Raw genomic sequence first — 8,868 nt, 5'->3', positions numbered from 1 at the left:
ATTTGAACGATATTATCTGAATGTTCATTTAACAAATCCATAATTTTATTGATTGAAGCTAACTGATCCCTTAGTTCTGACATAATCAATTCATCTTTATGAGTCAAGAACTCAATTTTCTTATTTTGATTACTAATTTTAAGACGATTGGAAAGTCCTAAACCTAAACTTGCAACAGACCCAAAGATGCTTAATGCAGCATAAATGAACGGATTCCGTCTTTCTTTTTGTTCGTGTCCTACAGTCCACATCAAAAGGTCATAAGCCAAAGATCCTGTCTCGCCAGTCTTATTTTTCAAGTCATCAGATAGCATCTCTGCAACTTTTAATGTTGATCCAAGCAAACTCTTAGTAGTCAAATGAAAATGTCTTCTATGCAACTCATCCAATGATGCAGAAAACCTTGAAATGGCGGTTCTTAAGCTAGTGACATCATTCTCTTGAAGAAAAATTGCTTGCATATGCACTTCGACAATTACGTTGGTTGATGTAATAAAAATGTCTTCTTGTCTTTCAACTATATTGCCATATTTAAAATATATATTTTTAGTCTTAGAACTCATCCCATACGATAAAAATGTCTGAGCGAACAATATCACTCCCAACAACAAAAAATTCATCCTGGAAACCTGTAACGAGAAAAAATATATGTAATTACTCCTGTATTAAAAAGAAAACTTTTAGTCACACAAAATAAAATTTTTCCTCACTTCTTTTCCTCTCTTTTCTTTGTAATTTCTTATGTGAGAAAATGGTACTATTCTCTCATCCGTGGGTTGGGCTACGTTTTGAATTCTAAACCTATTGGCTGTTAATGTTTCCAAAATGTTAAATGGGCCTTCAAACTTAGGTGTTAGTTTATAGTTGAGCCCTTTTCTGACATTGATTTGAATATAGATGTTATCACCCACGGTATATGTTTTAGTTGGTTTCGCTATTTTATCATGATTCCTTTTCATTATGATTTGTGATTCTTCTAAATTCTTTCGAAGGATATCATATCGACTTATACTTGCATTTATACATTCTTTTAAAGGATTTGATAGATTAGTTGTAGGCGTTAATACATGGAAAGGTGTTCTAACTGGGGTACCATACAATGCTTCATGCGGTGACATTTTAATTGATATATGATATGAATGATTCAGAGTACTCAGTGCCGCCGGTATTGCAATATCCCAGTTGGGGTCTGATCCCCCTAGTGTTACCCTCAATATATTTAATATCTTCCTATTTGCTCTTTCCACTAGCCCATTCGACTCTGGGTGATATATCATGGTATTAATCTTCTTTATGTTGAGGAATTCACACAATGAGGTAAGAAAGTGATTATTAAATTCACCACCCGAGTCTGAGATTATCATGTGTGGAATTCCATGTTTACAAATGTAACACTCGTAAAACTTCCTAGCGCATTCAATCGCAGTTTTAGTTTTAAGCGCTATTAGTTCTGTATATCGAGTTAAAGCATCTATAATTACTAAGAGATGCTTATTTCCTCTGTCTGACTCGTAAAATCCTGTTAACAAATCTAAATGTATTCTTTCAAAGGGTTGATTGGGAACAGGATAAGCTCCTAGGCTGACAGGTGTTTTCGTATGCCCTTTGTTTTCCTGACATGTGCGACAATTAGCTATGTGTCTTTTTATATCTGTAAGCATTGTATGCCAATAAAACAATGATTTGGCTTTCTGTGACATTAATGAGAACCCAGGGTGTCCATGTAATGGATTTGAATGCAACCAATTCAGGACAGTGGAAATAAGTGAGTTTGGTACTACTACCTGGTCGTTAGTTACATGTGGTGTATTGCGGGTTTTCCTTGTCACAGTCCTACACAGAATATTATCTTTGATTATATAATTCTGCTGCTTATACTTTATATATTCTTTTTCTTTATGATTGCCTTTCAAAGCATTTATAATTGTTTCTATTTTCTGATCTTTTCTTTGCTCAGTCTGTAACAATTCAGCACTCCAGCCTAAATCTTCTTGTTCAGATATTGTTTTTACAATAGGCATGGATGTTGATATATCTATTAATTCAGCTAAAGGCTCCGTACAAGATGACACGGGGTTGCGTGATAATGCATCCGCAATGATATTTGCTTTCCCAGGTAAATACCCAATTCTTGCGCCAAAATCTTGAATGATCAAATGCCACCGAGTTCGTTTAGGGCTGTGATTGAAGCCTTTAAAGAACTCTGTTAGTGGTTTATGGTCAGTAAGAACCTTAACGGGATAACCGTAAATTATGAACTTAAAATGCACTAGCGAATTAACAATAGCTAGTCCTTCCTTGTCTATTACTGCATACTTACTTTCGGAAGTTCTCAATTTTCGAGAATAGAAAGCTATCGGGAAAAACTGTTTATCATATTGCTGAAGCAATACCCCTCCTACTCCTAAGTCTGAGGCGTCTGTTGCAATGAAGAATTCCTTACCGAAGTCAGGAAATTTTAAGATAGGAGAACTACACAGTTCATCTTTCAAAGTATTAAACGCCTGTTGATGTTGCTCAGACCATATGAAATCTACGCCCTTCTTCGTAAGATCAGTTAAAGGAGCGGCTATTATTGAATAGTTGCGTATAAAACGCCTGTAATATCCACTACAACCCAGAAATTGCTGTATTCCCTTGACATTAGTAGGTATGGGAAAATTACGTATAGCCGACACCTTATCATGGACTACTTTAAGACCTTGGCTTGACACCATGAAACCCAAATATATTAATTCTGTTTTGAAAAATTCACACTTACTAATCTTTACCCTTAAGTTATGTTGTCTTAATCTCTGTAGTACTAGTTCTAACTTACGTAGATGTTCTTCTAAGGTGTTGGAAAAGATTACAAGATCATCCATATAGGCATGCAATATATCCCCTAACAAGTCTCCAAACACTATGTTAATCATTCTTGTAAATGTTATAGGAGCACAACGTAAACCAAAAGGCATCCGTAAAAATTCATAATGTCCCCTGGCTGTGCTGAAGGCTGTGTATGGGATACTATCTTCTTCTAATGATATCTGGTGAAAGCCTTTAAGTAAGTCCAAACTGGTAAAATATTTATTCTGACCTAACAAAGACAAAATATCGTCAGTACATGGCACTGGGAATCGATCAGGGATCGTTTCCTCGTTTAGACGACGAAAATCGACGCAGATACGCCATGTTCGATCTTTTTTCGGTACAACTATTAAAGGAAAATTATAAGGGCTATTTGATTTTCTAATGACTCCTTCCTCTAACATTTTACCTACTTCATCATTTATTTCATTCTGGAATTTCATAGGGAGTCTGTACGAGGGTACATATATAATTTTCTGTTTGTCTTTTAACCTTATTTGATGCTCGATCACATCTATTTTTCCTAAGGATCCATCCGTAGTGGAAAAGACATCTGTATATTTAGTTAAAAGTTCAAAAATTTTCTGCTGAATTTCTTCGTCTTGAATGTCCTTACTGATTTTATTTTTAATAGATCGCAAAAGGGACTCATCCGCAACTGATTGAGAGTGATTGATTTCAGCAACGGTAAGAATACGATGTTTATAAACTTCTACATCCAAGATATGTTGATTTTTGTGAATTACTAAAGTGTTATTTAAATGATTACAGACTTCGATATTACATTGCTGATGTGAGCCTACTGTATAAATAGCTTGTGTGACAGACAATCCGTTAGTTTTCAAAGTATCGGAAAGGATTAATATTTCAGATCCCGGTAGTGTTTTCTTTATTTGCACTATTAAATTCGAAGGTATGTTTGGTTCGATATATTGCGTGCAAGATGATATTACGGGTGAACGAGAATTCTGCTGGGTCGCGTATATTATTTCTTTATTAGTGAGACAAGTTATTGGTTCTTCAACGTACGTTACGGTTACATTTGTCGTCTCCTTTTTATCCAAAACTGACTTTAAGGTATTAGAAGACTTATAGAATTTCCCTTTGATATACACGCCGTGCTTTGCAGGAGCTAAGATAATGTTTTGATTTCCCATAGATGGGTATCCTATAATTACAGCTGGATACATATTAATGTTTTTCACAACAACAAATGTATCGGCAAACGTGCGATTACCGACTCTGAACTGAATATGAGTTATGCCTATGACGTTTAATTCATTATTTCCTATACCTGAAAGTCTAATTCATTATTTCCTATACCTGAAAGTCTAATTCCTGATTTTTCAATCGGAAAGTTCGAAAACAACAAATGATGCGTCTTCAAATCCATAATATTACGTGGACTACCAGAGTCAAAAAATAACGTAAAGGATTTGTGTTCTAAATTTACAGCATATAAGGTTGGCCGTAACTCATTTTGGCTTATTATTGTATGAATTCGTTGCAAATCTACGGGAGCATGCACTGTTTTACTTAATTCGGCCGTGTGTTTCATAGGAAAATCTATTGTCTCACAATTATCTGATAAAACATTAAATTGATTATTCAATACTATTGATGTTGACATAAATGACCTTGACCCAACATCACTCTCTTCCCCTCTAGAGTTAACTATGTGGTATTTGCTTTGCTCTGCACATTCTGAAAATTAGGCTGACTTTGCGAGGTCTGGTTTGACGGCCCAGGCTCAGCGATATTTGAAGAAGTGTTTGTTTGTTTCGGACTCTGAACTGCATTGACATTTTGTTGTTTCTTCTTATTGTTAAAATGAGGATTTTTCTTTTTATTTCCATATGGAACTGACTGTGGAATTGACTGTGTATTTCTAGGATATTGTTGTGTCTTACGCGCGTAACATTGACTATAAGAATGTGATGCTGTGTTGTGAACTGAACAAAATTTCGTTCTACAGTCTGCGCTTATGTGACCTTGACGTTTGCAGTTGTAACACGTCACTCCCGCTACTGGACTGTTAATTACGTTCACTGTTTGTGGTTTCGTTTCATTCTTAGCAAAAACTTGAGTTAACACGGGATCGAGATCTGGACACTTGGACATGTGTTTCTTTATCTGTTTATAGACATCCAATTCCGTACTTGCAGGCATTAACTTCTTATCAAAGCACCGCACTAAAGCTTCAGGCAACATAAGTGTCATGCAAGTTAAATACATTAATCGTAAAAAATCTTTCACGGAGATGTTATCGTTAGTAACCCAAGTGGAATTACCTAAAATGTCCTGATATTCGTTAAGCCTATCAGCTATGAGAGCTGCTCTCTCAACAACATTAAGCCGATTCATAGTGGCTTGATTAAGTGTATTTCGTAACGTTGACACTACATCCAAAGCTTCCTCACCCCCATAAATCGCGCGTAACCTAACTTTGAAATCATCCCAAGTAACGGCTTCCTGAAATGAAACACCTCTTAAATACGCACTCGCATCCCCTTTAGAAAAATCTATAAAACTTTTAGCTTCTTGTAATTGTACAAAAGGATCTACGATTTGTTTGGCATTTAAATGGGCATCAACGGATGAAATCCATGACTCCACATTTTGTGGCAAGAATCCGTTGACACGACCTTGAAAAGGAAGGATTGCTGACCTGGCATTTACAAGCGTCACAATTGGAGGAGGATTAGCCTGGCCTACACCACTAGGTCCAGGGGTAGGGCTGACAGGAGGAGCCATGACTGCTGTATTTTTTTTTTTTTTCTATCTCTTTGACCCCTTTCAATCCTATCAAAATATCTATATGAGTACAGACGCCCACTGCGTAAACGCATATGTATAATAAAATTCCCCCAACAATGTTACTAATCCCAAAACATTTCCCCCCAAGAGTTTATGAAAGAAAAAGGAATTAGCACAAAGAAAGAAAAATTCTAAATGAGAATTCGGAGTTTCTTATAACAAAGTTTAGGAATTCACTCACCCCAGTAATAATTGACTAACGACTTGTGATAACTACACTTCACTGCCCAAACTGAAATGAATACAAAAACGTCTGTACTTAGCTTATATATGAAGTCGACACGTCCTCTCTCTCTCTCTCTCTCTCTTGATGTTTTGTTAGCGATGTCTCGTTCTAGTTTCTTGTTGAATGTAGTTCTTCCTGGATATGTCTTGCAATTGTTGAACCCCAGTCCTTGGGTTTCCTAGGATGTTGATTGAAGATTCAAGTTGTATACTAACATATGTTGATGTTAGCTTTTCCGTTGGACTTAATCAAAATTGTAGATTCTTGTAGATAATGTTGAGTTCTTGAAGATCTTTATCAGGTTTTACAGCTTTTATTTTGAAGTCTTGAAGATCTTTCTCTGGTTTTACAGCATTTATGTTGAAGTCTTGAAGATATTTCTCTGGTTTTACAGCTATTTATTTTGAAGTCTTGAAGATATTTCTCTAATTCTTAGAGTTTAATCGCTGTCTAAGAGTTTAATCGCTGTCTTAGAGTTTAATCGCTGTCTTAGAGTTTAATCGCTGCCACCATTTATTGGTGTGCTACTGTCTTAAGCACACATTTGAGTATGAGTTGTTTTCAGATGTATTTAAATGGATTTACTGAATACATCTTAATGGTTTTTAAGTTTTATTTTTATAAAACAACAGAGTTAAACATCTCCATCACTGGAGGAAGCTGTGTTGGTCCACATGACCAATTCTGGTGAAGTTTAGATATGAACTGAATAAATTATCGATATCACAGATATCGTATGCTTGCTTTAATTTAGCCACGTGACGGAATCGGAAGACACCTGCATCCGGTGACGTCACAAACTTTCACACGAGGAGACAATGTGTTGACGTTAAGAAAGAATGTCAATTTGCCGAGGGTTGCATTATACATCCTGTTTATAATTTGAATGACTACAGCAAATCTCAGGGTTAGCTCTTCCAACCAACATGACATATTACGTCATTTGTTTTAAACATGTAATATTACTATTCTAACTATTACACTTAGAAAGGAGGAAGACATTGTAAAGAGATGGAAAGAATATTTTGAACAGCTGTTAAATGAAGAAAATGATAGATTATTAAGAGAGGATGGACTGGTGAATTTTGGCATGGTAATAAGTTTCTCCAGGCAAGAGGTAATAAATGCACTTAGGAAGATGAAGAATGGGAAGGCAACTGGACCAGACATGATTCCTGTGGAGATATGGAAAGCCTTAGGAGATGAAGGAGTGGATATACTGTACGATCTCATGATAAAGATTTTTGAGCAGGAAAAGATACCAAATGAGTGGTGTGGGAGTATATTGATCCCAATCTTCAAAGGGAAAGGGGATGCCCAAGAGTGTGGGAATTACAGAGGTATTAAATTGATGTCCCACACTTTGAAGATACTGGAAAGGATGATAGATGCCAGACTAAGAGAAGAAGTAGAAATAGGTAAAGAGCAGATGGGATTCATGAAGGGGAGGGGAACAACAGATGGTGTATTTTGTCTGAGGCAACTAATGGAGAAATTCCGGGAAAAGCAAAGAGACCTGCATGTGGTATTCATTGACCTTGAAAAGGCTTATGACCGAGTCCCAAGACAAGAGGTATGGAGGAGTCTGAGGGAGAGCAGGGTGCCAGAGAAGTACGTTCGACTGATACAAGAGATGCACCGTAATGTATTTACTAGAGTGAGGAGCAGTGCTGGGGAGACAGAGGGTTTTGAGGTGAGAGTAGGATTACACCAAGGGTCAGCTCTGAGCCCATTTATCTTTAACATAGTGATGGACGTTTTAATAGAAGAGGTAAGGGAGGCAGTACCATAGAACTTATTGTATGCAGATGATATTGTTCTGTGCGCAGAGAGCAGGGAAGATCTGGAAATGAAATTGGAAAGGTGGAGGCAAGTACTGGAGGACAGAGGAATGAGAATAAGTAGATCTAAGACAGAATATATGTGTACCACCAGTGAGAGGGATGATAGAGAAAGTATTCATCTTAGGGGAGAACAGATAAAGAGAGTTGATGGGTTTAAGTATTTGGGATCCTTTGTTGACACTGGAGGAGGTATGGAAGATGAAGTTAAACATCGGGTACAGGCAGGCTGGAACAACTGGAGAGCAGCCTCAGGAGTTCTTTGTGACAAAAGAATACCACTGAGGTTGAAAGGAAAATTTCATAAGACAGTGGTAAGAACAGCAATGCTGTATGGAACGGAAACAGCAAGCATGAGGAAGACAGAGGAGAAGAAGATGGATGTGGGGGTCGACAAAAGTGGTGGAAGTATCAAAGAAAGTGCAGAAAGGGAGGCTGATATGGTATGGACACCTGATGAGGAGAGATGAGGACCACGTTGGGAGACATACTATGGAGATGGAGGTTCAGGGAAGAAGAAGAAGAGGGAGACCAAGAAAGAGATGGAGGGACTGTGTGAGAGGAGACTTACAGGAGAAGGGGATTGATGAGGCAGAAGCGCAGAATAGAAAAAGATGGAAACAGCTCATCCGCAACGGCGACCCCATATAAAAATGGGAACCAGCTGGGAAGAAGAAGAAATATATATATATATATATATATATATATATATTATATATATATATATATATATATATATATATATATATATATATATATATATATATATATTTTGGGCTCAGGCCATGTCGTCCTGATGGAAGTTCCTATAGGGTAGCTTCCTTGGGTATATTTAACTACGGTGATATTCCCAGAGAATTTACCTTAAGGTATCCAGAATTCTAACTCCTGGAGCAAATATCCCTAAATAAACTTAACCAGGGATATCGCATAATATCAGAGGACGTATTCTTGACACACCACATAGCAATCTACACCCCGAACAGAATTAACACTTCGAGGGGTCAAAGTGGCAAGAAAACGAAAAATGAGAATGAAAGGAGAGCCGCTAACAAGGCACCTCTCCTATCTCGCTTCGAGTGCGTACATAGCGCCGCCGACAGCGCCATCTGTATTCCTTTTTGCGTAGCTCAA

Source organism: Palaemon carinicauda, chromosome 3, assembly GCF_036898095.1.
Source record: "Palaemon carinicauda isolate YSFRI2023 chromosome 3, ASM3689809v2, whole genome shotgun sequence".
Taxonomy (NCBI): domain Eukaryota; kingdom Metazoa; phylum Arthropoda; class Malacostraca; order Decapoda; family Palaemonidae; genus Palaemon; species Palaemon carinicauda.
Note: the sequence above shows the minus strand (reverse complement) of the source record.